Below are 20,037 nucleotides of genomic sequence, written 5' to 3' on the forward strand. Positions count from 1 at the left end.
TCTAAGAATTTGTCCATTTCTTCCGGTTGTCCATTTTATTGGCATATAGTTGCTGATAGTAGTCTCTTATGATCCTTTGTATTTCTGTGTTGTCTGTTGTGATTTCTCCATTTTCATTTCTAATTTTGTTGATTTGATTCTTCTCCCTTTTTTTCTTGATGAGTCTGGCTAATGGTTTTTCTATTTTATTTATCTTCTCAAAGAACCAGTTTTTAGCTTTGTTGATTTTTGCTATGGTCTTCTTTGTTTCTTTTGCATTTATTTCTGCCTGCCCTAATTTTTATGACTTTTTTCCTTCTAATAACCCTGGGGTGCTTCATTTCTTCTTTTTCTAGTTGCTTTAGGTGTAGAGTTAGGTTATTTATTTGATTTCTCTCTTGTTTCTTGAGGTAGGCTTATATTTCTATGAACCTTCCCCTTAGCACTGCTTTTACTGAATCCCATAGGTTTTGGGTTGTCGTGTTTTCATTTTCATTAGTTTCTATGAATATTTTGATTTTTTAAAATTTCTTCTGTGATTTATTGGTTATTCAGAAGTGTGTTGTTTATCCTCCATATGTTTGTATTTTTAATAGGTTTTTTTTTTTTTTTTCTGTAGTTGACATCTAATCTTACTGCATTGTGATCAGAAAAGATGTTTGAGATGATTTCAATTTTTTGAATTTACCAAGGTGAGATTTATGGCCCAGGATGTGATCTATCCTGGAGAAAGTTGCATGTGCACTTGAGAAAAAGGTGAAATTCATTGTTTTCAGGTGAAATGTCCTATAGATATCAATTAGGTCTAACTGGTCCATTGTATCATTTAAAGTTTGTGTTTTCTTGCTAATTTTCTGTTTAGTTGATCTATCCTTAGGTGTGAGTGGGGTACAAAGTCTCCCATTATTATTGTGTTACTGTTAATTTCCCCTTTCATACTTGTTAGCATTTGCCTTACATATTGCAGTGCTCCTATGTTGAGAGCATATATATTTATAATTGTTATATCTTCTTCTTGGATGGATACTTTGATCATTATGTAATGTCCTACTTTGTCTCTTTTCAAGGCCTTTATTTCAAAGTCTATTTTATCTGATATGAGTACTGCTACTCCTGCTTTTTTTTGGTCTCCATTTGCATGAAATATCTTTTTCTAGCCCTTCACTTTCAGTCTGTATGTGTCCCTAGGTTTGAGGTGGGTCTCTTATAGACAGCATATATGGGGGTCTTGTGTTTGTATCCATTCAGCCAGTCTTTGTCTTTTCACTGGGGCATTCAACCCATTTACATTTAAGGTAATTATTGATAAGTATGATCTTGTTGCCATTTACTTTGATGTTTTGGGTTTGAGTTTGTACACCTTTTCTGTGTTTCCTGTCTAGAGAAGATCCTTTAGCATTTACTTAAGAGCTGGTTTGGTGGTGCTGAATTATCTCAGCTTTTGCTTATCTGTAAAGCTTTTGATTTCTCCTTCATATTTGAATGAGATCCCTGATGGGTACAGTAATCTGGGTTATAGATTTTCCTTTTTCATCACTTTAAGTATGTCCTGCCATTCCCTTCTGGCTTGAAGAGTTTCCATTGAAAGGTCTGCTGTTATCCTTATGAGGATCCCTTTGTGAGTTATTTGTTGTTTTTCCCTTGCTACTTTTAATATTTGTTCTTTGTGTTTGATCTTCATTAATTTGATTAATATGTGTCTTGGGGTGTTTCACCTTGAGTTTATCCTGTTTGGGACTCTCTGGGTTTCTTGGACTTGGGTGGCTATTTCCTTTCCCATTTTAGGGATGTTTTCATCTATTATCTCCTCAAGTATTTTCTCATGGCGTTTCTTTTTGTCTTCCTCTTTTGGGACTCCTATGATTCGAATGTTGGGGCATTTAACATTGTCCAAGAGGTCTCTGAGGTTGTTCTCATTTCTTTTAACTCCTTTTTCTTTTTCCCTCTCTGTCTCATTTGTTTCCACTATCCTGTCTTCCACCTCACTTATCCTATCTTCTGCCTCAGTTATTCTACTGTTGGTTCCCTCCAGAGTGCTTTTGATCTCAGTTATTGCATTATTCATTATTTTTTTAAATTTTATTTTATTTTTAAACTTTACATAATTGTATTAGTTTTGCCAAATATCAAAATGAATCTGCCACAGGTATACCTGTGTTCCCCATCCTGAACCCTCCTCCCTCATCCCTCCCCATACCATCCCTCTGGGTCATCCCAGTGCACTAGCCCCAAGCATCCAGTATCCTGCATCGAACCTGGACTGGCATCTCGTTTCATACATGATATTTTACATGTTTCAATGCCATTCTCCCAAATCTTCCCACCTTCTCCCTCTCCCACAGAGTCCATAAGACTGTTCTATACATCAGTGTCTCTTTTGCTGTCTCGTATACAGGGTTATTGTTACCATCTTTCTAAATTCCATATATATGCATTAGTATACTGTATTGGTGTTTTTCCTTCTGGCTTACCTCACTCTGTATAATAGGCTCCAGTTTCATCCACCTCATTAGAAATGATTCAAACGTATTCTTTTTAATGGCTGAGTAATACTCCATTGTGTATATGTACCACAGCTTTCTTATCCATTCATCTCCTGATGGACATCTAGGTTGCTTCCATGTCCTGGCTATTATAAACAGTGCTGCGATGAACATTGGGGTACACGTGTCTCTTTCAGTTCTGGTTTCCTCAGTGTGTATGCCCAGCAGTGGGATTGCTGGGTCATAAGGCAGTTCTATTTCCAGTTTTTTAAGGAATCTCCACACCGTTTTCCATAGTGGCTGTACTAGTTTGCATTCCCACCAACAGTATAAGAGGGTTCCCTTTTCTCCACACCCTCTCCAGCATTTATTATTTGTAGACTTTTGGATCGCAGCCTTTCTGACTGGTGCTAAATGGTACCTCATAGTGGTTTTGATTTGCATTTCTCTGATAATGAGTGATGTTGAGCATCTTTTCATGTGTTTGTTAGCCATCTGTATGTCTTCTTTGCAGAAATGTCTATTTAGTTCTTTGGCCCATTTTTTGATTGGGTCATTTATTTTTCTGGAGTTGAGCTGTAGGAGTTGCTTGTATATTTTTGAGATTTGTTGTTTGTCAGTTGCTTCATTTGCTATTATTTTCTCCCATTCTGAAGGCTGTCTTTTCACTTTGCTAATAGTTTCCTTTGATGTGCAGAAGCTTTTAAGGTTAATTAGGTCCCATTTGTTTATTTTTGCTTTTATTTCCAATATTCTGGGAGGTGGGTCGTAGAGGACCCTGCTGTGATGTATGTCAGAGAGTGTTTTGCCTATATTCTCCTCTAGGAGTTTTATAGTTTCTGGTCTTACGTTGAGATCTTTAGTCCATTTTGAGTTTATTTTTGTGTATGGTGTTAGAAACTGTTCTAGTTTCATTCTTTTACAAGTGGTTGACCAGTTTTCCCAGCACCACTTGTTAAAGAGATTGTCTTGAATCCATTGTATATTCTTGCCTCCTTTGTCAAAGATAAGGTGTCCATATGTGCGTGGATTTATCTCTGGGCTTTCTATTTTGTTCCATTGATCTATATTTCTGTCTTTGTGCCAGTACCATACTGTCTTGATAACTGTGGCTTTGTAGTAGAGCCTGAAGTCAGGCAGGTTGATTCCTCCAGTTCCATTCTTCTTTCTCAAGATCACTTTGGCTATTCGAGGTTTTTTGTATTTCCATACAAATTGTGAAATTATTTGTTCTAGCTCTGTGAAGAATACTGTTGGTAGCTTGATAGGGATTGCGTTGAATCTATAAATTGCTTTGGGTAGTATACTCATTTTCACTATATTGATTCTTCCGATCCATGAACATGGTATATTTCTCCATCTATTAGTGTCCTCTTTGATTTCTTTCACCAGTGTTTTATAGTTTTCTATATATAGGTCTTTAGTTTCTTTAGGTAGATATATTCCTAAGTATTTTTTTCTTTTCGTTGCAATGGTGAATGGAATTGTTTCCTTAATTTCTCTTTCTGTTTTCTCATTATTAGTGTATAGGAATGCAAGGGATTTCTCTGTGTTGATTTTATATCCTGCAACTTTACTATAGTCATTGATTAGCTCTAGTAATTTTCTGGTGGAGTCTTTAGGGTTTTCTATGTAGAGGATCATGTCATCTGCAAATAGTGAGAGTTTTACTTCTTCTTTTCCAATTTGGATTCCTTTTATTTCTTTTTCTGCTCTGATTGCTGTGGCCAAAACTTCCAAAACTATGTTGAATAGTAATGGTGAAAGTGGGCACCCTTGTCTTGTTCCTGACTTTAGAGGAAATGCTTTCAATTTTTCACCATTGAGGATAATGTTTGCTGCGGGTTTGTCATATATAGCTTTTATTATGTTGAGGTATGTTCCTTCTATTCCTGCTTTCTGGAGAGTTTTTATCATAAATGGGTGTTGAACTTTGTCAAAGGCTTTCTCTGCATCTATTGAGATAATCACATGGTTTTTATTTTTCAATTTGTTAATGTGGTGTATTACATTGATTGATCTGTGGATATTGAAGAATCCTTGCATCCCTGGGATAAAGCCCACTTGGTCATGGTGTATGATCTTTTTAATGTGTTGTTGGATTCTGATTGCTAGAATTTTGTTAAGGATTTTTGCATCTATGTTCATCAGTGATATTGGCCTCTAGTTTCCTTTTTTTGTGGGATCTTTGTCAGGTTTTGGTATTAGGGTGATGGTGGCCTCATAGAATGAGTTTGGAAGTTTACCTTCCTCTGCAATTTTCTGGAAGATGCATTATTCATTATTGATTGACTCTTTTTTATTTCTTCTATGTCCTTGTTAAACTTTTCTTGCCTCTTCTCATTCCTTGTCTCCAGACTATTTATCTATAACTCCAGTTTGTTTTCAAGATTTTGGATCTGTTTTACTATCACTATTCTGAATTCTTTTTCAGTTAGACTCCCTATCTTCTCCTCTTTGGTTTGGTGGGCTTTTATCATGTTCCTTTACCTGCTGAATATTTCTCTGCCTTTTCATCTTGTTTAGGTTGCTCTGTTTGGGGTGGCTTTTCTGTATACTGGAAGTTTGTGATTCCTCTTTATTGTGGAGGTTCTTCCCTGTGGGTGGTGTTGGATGAGTAGCTTGTCAAGATTTCCTGGTTAGGAAAGCTTGCATCAGTGTTCTGGTGGGTGGAGCTGGATCTCTTCTCTCTGGAGTGCAATGAAGTGTCTAGTAGTGAGTTTTGAGGTGTCTATGGGTTTGGTGTGACTTTTGACCTCCTGTATTTTTGTGCTCAGGATTATGTTCCTGCTTTATTGGAGAATTAGCTTGGTATGTCTTGCTCTGAAACTTGTTGGCTCTTTGGTGGAGCTTGGTTTCAGTATAGGTATGGAGGCTTTTGGATGAGGTCTTGTCGATTAATGTTCCCTGGAGCCAGGAGTTTTCTGGTGTTCTCAAGTTCTGGATTTAAGCCTCCTGCCTCTGGCTTTCAGTCTTATTCTTACAGTAACCTCAAGACTTCCCCATGCATACAGCACTGATGATAAAACATCTAGGTTAATGGTGAAAAGATTCTCTGCTGTGGGGATGCTCAGATAGGTTCACAGAATTACCTGGAGAAGAAAAGAGGGAGGTGGGAGATAGAGGTGACCAGGAGGAGAAGAGGGGGAATCAAAAGGGGAGAGAGCAATCTAGCCAGCAATAAATTCCCTATTTGCTCTCCACAGTCTGGAACACTCAGAGAGGTTCACGGAGTTCCATGGAGAAGAGGGAGGAAGGAGATAGAGGTGACCAGGAGGAGAGGAGGGGGAGTCAAAAGGAGAGAGACCAATCTAGCCTGTGATCAGTTCCCTAAGTGTTCTTCACAGCCCAGAACACCCAAAGAGATTCACAAAGTTAAGAAGAGAGGGGGAGGGAGGAGAAAGAGGTGACCTGGGGGAGAAAAAGGAGAGTCAAAAGGGAAGAGAGCAATCAAGCCAGTAATCACACTCCTAAGTAAAAATGGGTACTAAAGATTGGATTCTTAAAGGTACAGAATTGATAACAAATACCAAAAAGCAAAGATTAAAAATCTAGAATAGAGGTTAGACTTTCAAAAATAAAATATTAAAACAAAACAAACAAAATTACAAAGGTTATAAAAAATATGAAATTTGCTTTAAAAATAGGGTCTTTTTTTTTGCAAGGTAATAGTAGGTTTCAAAAATGAAAATTAAAGAAGTAATAAAGAACTTAAAAAAAATGGTAATAGTAAAATATATCTAGGAGTTTCTCTCGAGGTGTTGAGGGCAGTGTGGGGTCAGTTCAGCTTCAGATAGTTTCTTGTTCCAGCTTATATTTCTTCTCAAGGTCCATAGGCACCTTCCTGTAGTCAATGATGACTACAGGGTTTTAATCTGTTGCACCTGTCACTTCCAAAGCAGTTCCCTCATCTTTGTTTATTTTGGCTTCCTCTCTTTGCAAGTCTCTTCAGTATCTAACTTCCAGCCTGACACAAGGTGGGGAAAGTGGTCACTTATTTAGGCTCACTTGTTCAATTGTGCTGCAGGGAGGGAGGAACACTGCAAACAAATATCACTGGCATGTGTGGGGAGTGCTCGCAGTGTCTGGGCCACACTGGGTTTGCTCCCGCTCATGGCATGTGTTCTTTCCCGGTTGCTCAGGCTCCAGGTTGTTCTGCAGGGAAACTGTCTAAGGCAGGCCCTGGCTTGCGTGCACTTCCCAGGTCTATGCCGCTCAGGTTCAGGTTCTCAGGTACTCCATAAAGGTGTAGACTCAGTTGGACTTGTGTTTTGTGCCCTTCCCAGGTCCAAGCAGCTCAGGCCAGCAGATGCTGGCGAGTGCACTCTCCTCAGGTGCAGTGCATCTTATCACCTCCCTGGTCCTGGCCACTCAGTTTCCTAGGTGCACAATGGGAGTGTTGTCTCAGCTGTGCCGTGTGTCTCCTCTGGGGAGCTGATCTCTGGCTGTGACCCTCCTGGTGGATGTCAACCGTCCAGGATCCTAGGAAGACTTGGTTAGCAACTGGGAGCCTGCTCGCAGTTTGGTAGAGGATGCTGTCTCTGGGGCCGAGTTTGCCCCTTGCCTTCTGGCTCTGGCTGTCGCCCACCTGCCTCTGGTGGGAGGGGGAATGGGCTGGTCCGTTGCAAGCTAGCTCTCCTCTGGTATTCGCTCAGTCCTTTGTTCTGTGGGCAGGCAGGCAGTGCCTTAGTTTAGAGCTTTTCATGGGAAAGTTCTCTCTCTTGTTCATCTTTTTTTTTCCCCTCTCTCTGGTTATCCCACAGTTTTGGATAGCCCATCCTGGGCAGGGAGCTATCTCACGTTAGCTCCCTCAGATTGCCCTCAGGGCATTCAGGCCCAGTCCTTACCTTAAGCAATGCAGCCTGCACCTCCCTGTTCAGCCCCACTTGCTGGTGGCGGATGTGAGCCTCTGGGCTACATCTCCATTGGGAGTTGCAGTTAGGCGCATAATCTGTGGGTTTTATTTATTTATTTTTTTTTTCCTACCGGTTATGTTGCTCTCTGAGATTCCAAAACTCCTCACAGACCCACTGGTGAGAGGGTTTCCTGGTGTTTGGGAACTTCTCCTCTTTTACAACTCCCTCCCCAGGATGGGTCTCCATCCCTAACTCTTTTGTCTCTCTTTTTATCTTTTATATTTTGTCCTACCTCCTTTCAAGGACAATGGGCTGCCTTTCTGGGTGCCTGGTGTCCTCTGGCAGCACTCAGAAGTTGTTTTGTGGTATTTGCTCAGCATTCAGATGATCCTTAGATGAATTTGTGGGGGGAAAAGTGGTCTCTCCATCCTATTCATCCACCATCTTCAACCTTCCCCTCCCTTATAAAACTTTTGATTGGCTAAACAATCACACTATATATTGAATTAAATATCACAAAATCTAAAATCTAGTTGTCATATTCCTTCCCAGTATTCATCCCTAGCCAATTTCATTGTGTGAAGAAAACTACTCTTAACTTTTTTTATTTTAATTGCCCCTCAAATTTCAAATAAAAAATTCATTTGATATGATTTACTGACTTGTCAAATTAATATCATGTCTAATGCATCTCAGTTCATGGGGTTGCAAAAAGTCAGACATGACTGAATAACTGAGCTGAATACATCTCCACCATAGAAATAAGAACTTGTGCATACTCAACTTTCTTTCATATGTAATTCAACTTTCTTTCAATTCTTCATTTACCTTCAATTTTTGCTTGATATTATTACCATTTTTATGTTGCCAAACTTTATAGCATTTTATTCTGTTCTTTAACTATTAAGTCTTCATGCTGTGTTTAGTTTGATTCCAAATAATCAAAGGCTGAGGGGCAACATTTACATGTTTTTCTAAATATTTTATGCTGCAAAGTGAAGAATGTGAATTGACCCATAGAGAAGAAAATATGGTCCAAAGAAATTAAAATTAACATTTTAAAATGACCCTTCCAAATGTTAATGTCAAATAAATGTTTTAAAATTTTTCTGTCTGCAAGCCTTCTGGGTCAAATGTACATTGTAAATTTTCTGAGTTCTGGCATTATAAAACTAGAGTCTAAAACTGTATTGTCCTCACATTTTCTTGTTAGTTGGCAGGGTAGAGAGTGTGCTATTCCAACTATTTCTTAACAACAATTTGAAGACATTCTCTCAGAATGTTTCATTATAAGAAAATCTGTGTTAGTGGTATATGATTTTCACTTAAATGGTACAGAAGTATTTAGTGCACACCTCCACTTAGGTAGGTAAATTTTATTCCTCTGTTAGAAGTTTTCAAATGTTTTCTTTATCCTTCAAATTCACAGTTTTGTGTCTGGAAGTTGGACTTTTTTCCAACAAATTCTTCAGGTCTTTTCAATCTGAAACTTATTTAAAGTAGGGGGATATTCTATTGTATTCTGTTTGGACCCTGTCTCCATTGTTTGTGCTTTCTCCTTTGAAAATATTTTTGGAAGATTATCAGACTTTCTGGAGCCTTCATAATTTCATTCTCAATTTCTGTGTGTCTGTTTTACTTTATCATCTAACAATTGGTCTTTAAAATCGCTAACTTGATTTTCAACTATATTTCCTTTTCTGTCATTCACTGCAGATTTATGAACAGTCACAATGATTGCCTTGTTTTCTGATTGTTCTTTTGTTTGTCACCTGTTACAGTAATTTAAGATATTATTCAAAGTGATTAAACTTTGTCTACTGGGATCCTTTATTTTACATGTCCTATTTTACACTATTGATACTCTTTAAATATTTTGTGATGCAAATATATTATGATTCTTTATTATATGTGTATATATGTTTGAATAAATTTTTGAATTAAAAAGTATAATAGTTAGAATAAGTAGGTGTTTCCTCTGACTTTGGATAAGCATTTTCTAAACAGATCTTTCCCTTGAATAGACTTGGGGTATAGTTGCCTGTGTGAGTCAAGAGAGCATGTGGGCAAGATAACATCTGCATAAGATGTATGAAGGGAATTTATCTGAAGATAATTCAGGTGACTGTAATGTCAAAGGAGAAAAATGACCCAGGATAAATTATTTATTAGTGAGCCCATTGGGAACACATAGTATAGTGACCCTTGGATTTTCCCATATTCTTAAACAGAATATTTTCTAGTAATTTTACTTAACTTTTAAGTCCTTGTGTCTCTTCTCTGAACTTTTTTTCCATATTTATTTAAAATGAAACTCTGTTAATTAACATTTATCAAGATGGCTGTTCATTTTGCTGCTCCTTATTAATAGAGTGTTATTTTATATACTACATGAAGTTCTTATTGATATTTCAAACCTTCATTATGGGAAACAAGAAGGATAAAGCATAAAATAGAAATGATAGAGTATGACTGACAGTAATACATTCCCAGGAAAAGGAGTACCATCTCACAGTGACATGTTTCAGAGCTTGTTGGAAAGCATTTAAAAAAAGCTAAAGGAAGTTTAGAAACATATGAAATATAAATGAGGCAGAGTAATGCTTCCTGGATGGATAGACTGAAAAAAGTTCTTAATGGCAAATGAGAAAGCATGTTTAAAAGTTCTTGACACTTGTTTTTGTTCTTTCTAAATCTCTTGTAATGAATGAGTGCTATACAAATAAATGAGACAAGGTGATGTTTGTACTTCATAGGGAATGTCTGATGAAAAATCCTGATGAACTCTTTGGAAACATACTTCATATTTATCTAGGTGACTGATTTAAAAGCCAGTCTTCTGGTCAGTTCAGTGTCAGAATGTCAATGCATGCTTGAATAGAAGGGGATTTTTATTTATTTTCATTTTATTCTTTTTCCAAAAACAAATCACATATTTTCCCAGCTTATATTAATTTGTGATTAGGGTAAGTGATTTTCAGGTTAAAAAAGGAATAAAATCTGGATTTTAATATACGGGATGGGGTGAAAGTTATCTATTTTCTAAATTAGCTCAAATATTATTTTATTACTATTGTATTATTTTCCATTTTTATAGCCATGCTCTACTACAGAAGCAGCTATTTATCAAATAAAAAAATTATTTCACTATTAGAAAAACCAGCTGACACATCCTAAGAGCTCATGTTCTTAATAACAAATAGAAGTTACAACCTAAGGTAAGAATGTTAAACTATTGAACTGATATGAATTCACTTTGTATTCAAAGATCTAACATGTTGTTATGATGTTCTATAGCTCCTGATTCCCAAATGTGTAGATTTTCATTTTGCTTAAGGTCAATTATTTTTCATAGACTGGAGTTAGATAAAAATACAGAAAATTGCTGACCATTTATAATTAATATGTGTATGTGTGCGTGTATATATTTGTGTTTTTATGGGAAATATTTTGAGAGAGACCTGTCAGCCCTTGCTCAGTAGGTTCACTTTGTCCTTGGCATTTTACCTTGAAAGACACATGCTGGCATGCAAGGATGCAACATTTAGTCAATAGAGACTTGAATCTTTAACAGGCCTTATTACTGCTGTTCTGACTGAGTGAGTATATTGTAGAACTAAAACCGTGACTACAATATTTTTGCTATTATTGTTGGACTGTGATCTACCTATACCAGATTATAGATTATTCCAACTTTGGTCTAAGAGTCCAGTTATTTTATGATATTTATTCTAAGAAAAACAGGATGAAAAGTGTCATTAAAAATAAGAGAAATTTCATGCTCTTCCCTTGGCTGAAAGCTCTTCTCTGGTGGCTCAGATGGTAAAAGCCTCTGTCTACATTGTGGGAGACCTGGGTTTGATCCCTGGCTTGGGAAGATCTCCTGGAGAAGGAAATGGCAACTGACTCCAGTACTCTTGCCTGGAAAACCCCATGGACAGAGGAGCCTGATAGGCTACAGTCCATGAGGTCGCAAAGAGTCAACATGACTGAGGGACTTCACTCACTCACTCACTCCCTTGGCTGATGTCAACTGCAGTTAGATTGTGCCTGGAGAGGATGATATTTGCTTTGTGCACATCCTCAAAATTCAATATTAACAACTGAAATGAAATGACCCTAAGGAGCCAAACAATTCATATATTGTTGATCTTTTTGTTAACTTATCAGAGGAGTTTTGAATCAAAATTTTTGTGTGTGTGTGTGTAATAAAGTTTTATTAAAGTATAAAGGAGATAGAGAAAGCTTCTGACATAGGCATCAGAAGAGGGCAGAAAGAGTACCCACTTGCTAGTGTTAGCAATGAAGTTATATACTCTCCAATTAATCCAAAGAATGTCTGGAGGTTGTAAAGACCTCACCAGAGCTACTCCCATAATTTAACATTTTAAGATAACAGAATAAACCAGAAGGTTTAATCCAGAGACTGTCCTCAGGCAGGATACATCCTTGTAAAGACCAGGTCTACTCCCATAATTTACATTTTAAGATAACAGAATTAGCCAGAAGGTTTAACCCAGAGAGTGTCCTCAAGCAGGATACATTATTGTTATATAATCCTAAGGAATGTAGAGAAGGAAAAAAAGTTTGTCCTTTCTTCCTCCTTGAGAATTCCAGACCCCTCTCTCCTTGGGGACCCCTAGACTCCTTATCAACCTGCCTAGGATTTGACTCTTTCATTCCCCCCCTTTTCTTTTAGGAGAATTATGTTGCCTAGGGAAAAGGGGCGTCGTTCTTGTCCCATAACTGCTTCTGAGCTGATAAGGGGCGTTGTCCCTAAATTGGTGAGGCAACATATTCTCCTAATCCTCATATTGAGGATATCTGATCCTGGGGCCCCAAATAGTAGTTGGAGGAAACTACAGCAGTAGCAGGAGTTTGAGCAACAATTTGTAACTTAAAAGCTTTCATGTGGCTAGAAACAAATCCAGTTATACAGTTACAGAGGCAGGGAGCAAACAGCAAGAACAAAACAATCAGAATCAAAATTAAAAGTCACATTATGTCCATAGTTAAAATGCAAAGTGTTGCACCAGTCCATTTTAGGGTTGGTAGTTGTCATCAGATGAAGAAGAGGCATCACATGTGACTGTTGTCGAAGGTATTCACAGACTTGGAGAAAGTCTTTTCCTTGAACTGGAGATGTCCAAAATTCAGTAATCCCTATTATTCTTAATGGTCCTGTCTCCTGGAATATATCACATGCTATAGCAGTAGTTACCACGTGTGCAATACAGAAACTCAAGTTGGTTGTGGCTAACTGGCCTGTTTATACTAATAACCTCTGTGTGGACCTAGAGACTCTCTGTGGTGCCCAGTGAAGATTCCAAAGCTAACTTTTATTTAAAGATATAATAAATGAATTTGAAGTTGTTTTATTTGTCTTATGTAAACTGATTCCCTGTCTTTGAAATGTCCACATTTTATATTTGCACTGGCATACCCCAAATGTATGATTTAGGATAACTCCAAATACAAAATGCAATAGACCATTAGTTCCCGAAGAACTTGAGAAATATTGGTCATTCTCACATGGATTACTGCAAACTTCCATTAAAATATGGCACACAGACTTGGCTTGTGTCTGCTCTCCAACCTGTAAGTTTATCTGTACAATTCTAATCAGGACTCCAGGGCCTAGTCTTGGATTTTTAATGTTCTTGCTCAGTACCAGTGACTGTAATCATGATTGGGAAGTTAATGCATAATTATAAAAGTATTTTTTATTAAGTAATAGTCATTAGAAATGGCCGCTATGTGCAGTTTGAACCAAATATGTATGGAATGTAGGGGGCTTCCCAGGTGGCTCAGTGGTAAAGTATCTGTCTGCCAATGCAGGAGCTGTAAGAGATGTGAGTTCGATCCCTAGGTCGGGAAGATCTCCTGGAGGAGGAAATGGCAACCCACTCCAGTATTCTTGCTTGGGAAATCTCGTAGACAGAGGAGACTGGTGGGCTACAGTCCATGGGATTACAGAGTCAGATATGACTGAAGTGACTGCACACACATGCATGTATGGAAGATATTAATGGATGGTATGGATGTGTAACATTACAAAATTCACTTAGCTCATTTCAGTGTAGGAATATAGAGGACTTTATCTCTCCTAGTATCAGTAGGGACATAGATTCATGACACAACATCTTGAATCAAAGGTGTAGTTTTCAAGCCTGGGTAAAAGCCTTTTCATAAATTCTATTCATACTGTATTTACCAATGTCCTTAATTCAGGTGCACTTGAGTTTTAGTACCTTTAAGGAAGTTCATTCAGCTGCCCTGAAATTGAAAAAAGACGCCTACACATAAACATCATTAATATAGAAATTTAAATGAAATTTTTTGAAGAGAATGAGAGAGATTGCAGACTAGAAAGGCATACAGCCTTCTGCTAAGTATGTTATTTTACCTCCTTGATATGCATAGCTACTGAAGGTTACACAAAGGTTCATATAGAGAGACAAAAGAATATTCCTGTTGTGATATGCATGATATCAACAAGGTTAGCTATGAAAGCATATTGTATTTTTGAATACATATCACATATAGTGTGATACACTTACAAAATCAACAGAATAAACCAAATTGATACCATGTTTTTTTTTCAATAGAACACAGCATGTGTATATGCTGCTATATTTGAAAAATTATAAAAAAGAAAAGATTTGCCTGTTGCAAAGAAGGATAAATCATGACCACTACTTTGAATATCTCTATAGGAATAAAAAGTAATGAATTTCATAAAAATAATTTCATATTTTAAGTTTGAGAACTCTTATTCAAGAAAATACTAAAATTTGCATTCTCTTTACCTGGTACTGCATCAAAAGTCTATATAGCAGGGAAAAAATAAGATCTCACTAAAGGAATGAAGGAAAAGAAATCCAACGTGCTTTGCAACTGAAAGATAGGAGTTTTAACAAATGATATGACAAGAGATAAGAGATCCTTGAGGTATTATGGGTACAATTTCTAAAACATTATATAGAAAAGTTTTATTCTATGAGTCAAAGAAAAACACTGAAATAGAAGGAAATGTGGAAGCTGAAAAGGAGTGATAGAATTATTTAGTGTGTGTTTACAGAAAAAAGCAAAAACTAAAAATATTAGATTTTCTGTTTTGCCCAGAAAACATGACCAGATAAGTCAAAGGCTTAAGAAGAAAAAGAATGACTCAAAGGATGATTATTTTACATAATGTAGCAAAATAAAACACATTATGTAACTAAAGGCCATACATTTGTACCCTTGGCATATTTGCATAATGAAAAATATATTTAATGTTTGCATGACTGTTTAATTTGTTTTGGAGGAAGAGACAATCAGCTCCTAGTGGATGCATTCTAAGTTCCAGGAACTTTGGTGCTTCCAGTATTTAACATTTAAGCATCATGAAACTCCAAGAGGAAGCTATTTAATTTCCCTTTTTATGAAGGAGGCTTCCATGATTTGGAAACTTGCTCAGTTTTAGTCCCATCCTCCTCTACAGGGTCAGAATGTCATCAAAAACCCTGGTCACTCTGACTTGAAGATTGTTGTTCCTCCTATTCTACTATACTGACACCTTACATTTTCAAGCCTTATTTTTTTATGTTATCTCATTTGATTCTTATGAGAACTCTGTAAACTTGATTGAAAATAAACAGACATCCTCATTTTAGAAATGAAAGGCAGTGAAAGTCACAATAGAAAAACTGACAACCTACTTCTGTTTTGTGATGGAGGTGATTTTTTTTTTTTTTGATCTAAGTTTCAAATACTAGATGAATGTCTTTTCCCTTTTATGTTATGTTTCTAATGACACCAAGATGGATGATAAAATGCTTATAGAATAGTGATAAATGCCTCCTTTGGTGGAATGTCAGTGCTAGTACTTCTATATAAAGTTTCCTTCCCCAGCACCCAGACTATGCTGATTTGCTGTGTGCATGCCTATCTGTCTTTTTTGAAGGGCTGAGGAACTTTGAAGTGATGTACCCCATCATGTTTGATATTCTTTGTTCTGACAAGATACAAGACTGTGTGGACGTGAGATTAATGATTAGACCTCAAGACTTTGCCTTCTTGAAAGGCGTCTGTCACATGGATGTAGAAACAGAGGTTGTGTTCTCTATGTCTACCACAGCTCTTCAAGGCAAGATGTTCCAGGAACTGTCTATTGTCTGTTGTTCTAAGTAAGAAAATTGAGCCAGTAAACATTTTATCCTTTAAGTGTTCATTTGTAGTTTATCTCTTTTGTACATTTGGAATTTCCAACTTGGCAACTCACTTCTCTTTTCTTAATCTTAAAGTAATGATTGTTAAAAACAATGATTTGGCTTCTGTACTTGAAAAGAATGGTTTGGATGAAAAATAAAAATATTAAATTGCAGACTGTTTGGTCTTTACACTAAGGAGCATTAAATTAAAAGTACCTCTCTTTGGTACCCTCTCCCCTACCCCACCAAAAAAGAAAAAAAAAAAAAAAACTGTGCTGAAAACCATGCTTCTTTGGAATAGTTCCTTAGAGCTATCCTAGAGGCTGTCTCCTGGGCTATAATCTTCAGTTTGGCTTGAATACAACTCTCTTCTGTTCTTTATATAGATTGGTTATTGATTATTTCTGTCAGCATGTGTATTGCTTAATTTCATTCTTATAAAACCTTTATCAGGCATCATTATTATTTTTGCTTTTCAGGTGAAAAAAAGTGAGAACATAAAGAAGCTAAATAATTAGTCAAAAATCAAACAGCCATTAGATGGTAGTCCCCGGTTTAAACCCAGACAGTCTCCCTAGAGGCCACATGCTTAACCACTGTGTGTTACTCCCCTTCCAGGAAGGCCTTTTATCAGAGATTAATTTTTTATTAGTATATCAAAGGTCATTAGAAGAAAAATACCTGACTTTAAAAAATTAGCAAATATTGAAATATTAAAAGGTTATTTCCAATTTAAGCTCTAAAATATCCAAAGTGTGAATTTTCAAAAGGTATGGAAATGATGAACAATCTATTAGCAATTTTAAAGATTTTTTTGGTATTTCAAGTGAAATAAATAAAACAAAGTTATTCTGGGTGCCTAGGTCAAAACTAAGGTTTGGACTTGAAAGTGAAAGTGAAGATGCTCAGTCATGTCCAACTCTTCACAACCCCATGGACTGTAGCCTACCAGGCTCCTCCGTCTATGGGATTTTCCAGGCAAGAGTACTGGAGTGGGGTACCAGTGCCTTGTCCAGGAGATCTTCCCAACCCAGAGATTGAACCCAAGTCTCCTGCACTGTAGGCAGACGCTTTACCGTCTGAGCCACCAGGGAAGTAAAGGGCTTGTAAAGGGAAGTAAAGGTTTGGACTTAAATTAGCTTAATTGATTCTGTTTCAAAAGCTAGTATCTCTCACATGTTTCCCAAAGTCTAACTTTAATTCCAATCACCACTAAATTGTACATCCATTATTCTTTTACTCTGTCACTCATCAGTTATTAAATACCTACTAAGAGCCACCCTACTCCAGTACTCTTGCCTGGAAAATCCCATGGACGGAAGGCCTGGTGGGCTGTAGTCCATGAGGTCGCTAAGAGTCAGACACGACTGAGCGACTTCACTTTCACTTTCTAAGAGCCTTAAGTCTGTATTGATTCCCAGATGTGCAAAAGGTGAAAACCTACAGTCCCTGTGTTTAAGTAGTTAAATAACTTAATGAGAAAAATGAAAAATAGTTAAGTTCTGTGATAGAGGGGAGAGACCTCTGAGAGCAGTGGAAGCCAAGTTCAGGGCTGTTGAGAAGGTAGCACCAAAGCACCAGGGATGTTGGCTTTTTGTCAGATTAGGAAGGAATAGCATTCCAGGTGGTAGAAATAATGGTGATGAGGTTTGTCCTCAATTGTTTTCATAATGGGCTTTCATTTAGTTGAAACACGCTAAAAAACAAAAACCAAGAAACAAAAAACAGCAACAACAAAAAAAACTTGATCCTCACTGAAAGGTTTCTAGATAGCATAGAATCCTTTATTTTCAGACTTCCAAGTTTCCTTCTAGACCTGTTCCTTGACCAGGTTTCAAATACCGTGCTTTGTTATAATTTGCTTTTCTCCTTGATTTTAGGCTCTACCTTGCTAATTTAGACTTCCATTGTTTATTTAAGTTGCATTAAATTGTAAGTGATTTTTCCCTACCAGAACTGATGTTATTGACAAATGTATGGACACATGAGCTTAAGCTGCATGACTATTCCGTATAGTTATAATCTCAAAGTTGTTTATTTAGCTTGATCATTAACACAGAACGTCCAATCACACAAATGTTCTTCATTATATTATTCCTTTCACAGTGGTCAAAGTAACCTTGGTGAAGAATTTTCGTATCAAGCTGTAAACTGTTTCTATTATTCCTTTGCTACACACACATTTCTCTTTAATTTTACTGATATCTATCACAATAAACTGTGGGAAATTCTGAAAGAGATGGGAATACCAGACCACCTGACCTGCCTCTTGAGAAACCTATATGCAGGTCAAGAAGCAATAGTTAGAACTGGACATGGAACAACAGACTGTTCCAAATAGGAAAAGGAGTATGTCAAGGCTGTATATTGTCACCCTGCTTATTTAACTTATATGCAGAGTACATCATGAGAAATGCTGGGCTGGAAGAAGTACACTGCTACTGCTAAGTCGCTTCAGTCGTGTCCAACTCTGTGCGACCCCACAGATGGCAAACCTCCAGGCTCCCCCATCCCTGGGATTCTCCAGGCAAGAACATCAGAGTGGGTTGCCATTTTCTTCTCCAATGCATGAAAGTGAAAAGTCAAAGTGAAGTTGCTCAGTCGTGTCCAACTCTTAGCGACACCATGGACTATAGCCTACCAGGCTCCTCCGTCCATGGGATTTTCCAGGCAAGAGTACTGGAGTCGGGTGCCATTGCCTTCTCTGGGAAGAAGCACAAGCTGGAATCAAGATTGCCAGGAGGAATAACAATAACCTCAAATATGCAGATGACACCACCCTAATGGCAGAAAGTGAAGAACTAAAAAGCCTCTTGATGAAAGTGAAAGAGGAGAGTGAAAAAGTTGGCTTAAAGCTCAACATTCAGAAAACGAAGATCATGGCATCCAGTCCCATCACTTCATGTCAAATAGATGGGGAAACAGTGGAAACAGTGTCAGACTTTATTTTGGGGGGCTCTAAAATCACTGCAGATGGTGATTGCAGCCATGAAATTAAAAGACACTTACTCTTTGGGAGGAAAGTTATGACCAACCTGCTGCTAAGTTGCTTCAGTCATGTCCGACCCTGTGTGACCCCATAGATGGCAGCCCACCAGGCTCCTCCATCCCTGAGATTCTCCAGGCAAGAACACTGGAGTGGGTTGCCATTTCCTTCTCCAATGCATGAAAGTGGAAAGTGAAAGTGAAGCTGCTCAGTCGTGTCAGACTCTAAACGACCCCATGGACTGCAGCCTACCAGGCTCCTCCGTCCATGGGATTTTCCAGGCAAGAGTACTGGAGTACGGTGCCACTGCCTTCTCCAATGACCAACCTAGATAGCATATTAAAAAGCAGAAACATTACTTTGCCAACAAAGCTCCATCTAGTCAAGTCTATGGTTTTTCCAGTGGTCATGTATGGATATGAGAGTTGGACTGTGAAGAAAGCTGAGTGCCAAATAATTAATGCTTTTGAACTGTGGTGTTGGAGAAGACTCTTGAAAGTCCCTTGGACTGCAAGGAGATCCAACCAGTCCATTCTGAAGGAGATCAGTCCTGGGTGTTCATTGGAAGGACTGATGATGAGACTGAAACTCCAATACTTTGGCCACCTTATGTGAAGAGTTGACTCATTGGAAAAGACCCTGATGCTGGGAGGGATTGTGGGCAGGTGGAGAAGGGGACTACAGAGGATGAGACAGTTGGATGGCATCACCGACTGGATGGACATGAGTTGGGGTAAACTTCGGGAGTTGTTGATGGACAGGGAGGCCTGGCGTGCTGTGACTCATGGAGTCACAAAGAGTCGGACGCAACTGAATGACTGAATTGAACTGAGCTGAAGTTTCTTCTGATATTTGAAACTTAGCATATTGCTCAATTTCTCTTCATTGTATTAATTATCTGTTTTCCAAGCTGAATTACATTTTAAAGTCCTCTTTAGACTCTCTGTTAGAACCTTCTGGTCTTTTTTACTTTGTCTCATTTTCCCATTTTGTATCATTTCAAACCTTATTATATTTATTTAAAAACTGATCTAAAGAGAATTGAATTCCTGGAGTAAGGGGCAGTCTGATTCCCATACACCTCAAGAGATTCTGGCAAGGTGAAAATTTGAGAGTCATTAGCTCCGGTGTTGAGTTAAAGCCTAAGTGAAGAAGAAGAGAGAAGTTAAGAGTAAAGCAGTAGCCTCCGTGCATGCGTTCTCCACACCCCTCACACCCAGGCCAAACCTAAACAGGAAAGTAGAAAGGTGTCCTCTTCTGAGGTGGTTGTAGGACAGAAGCCCCTGTTTCCAGAGACTAGCTTTATCGAGCCTAATAATTTTGTAGTGAGTCTCTTAGAACTCCTTCCACTTACATCATAAGGAATGTTATCTTTAGTATTCTGTCAGACCATACAGTTCTATTGAACACTTCCTCAATTAGATTCTTCAAAACACTGTTCTGGGAAACGTCAATAGGGTATCATGAAAAGTTAACAAGTATTTAAGTAAATTTTTAAAATGCCAAATGCTGTATATCCCTTTGAATAGTCACTGTAA

Source organism: Bos javanicus, chromosome 1, assembly GCF_032452875.1.
Source record: "Bos javanicus breed banteng chromosome 1, ARS-OSU_banteng_1.0, whole genome shotgun sequence".
Classification (NCBI taxonomy): Eukaryota; Metazoa; Chordata; class Mammalia; order Artiodactyla; family Bovidae; genus Bos; species Bos javanicus.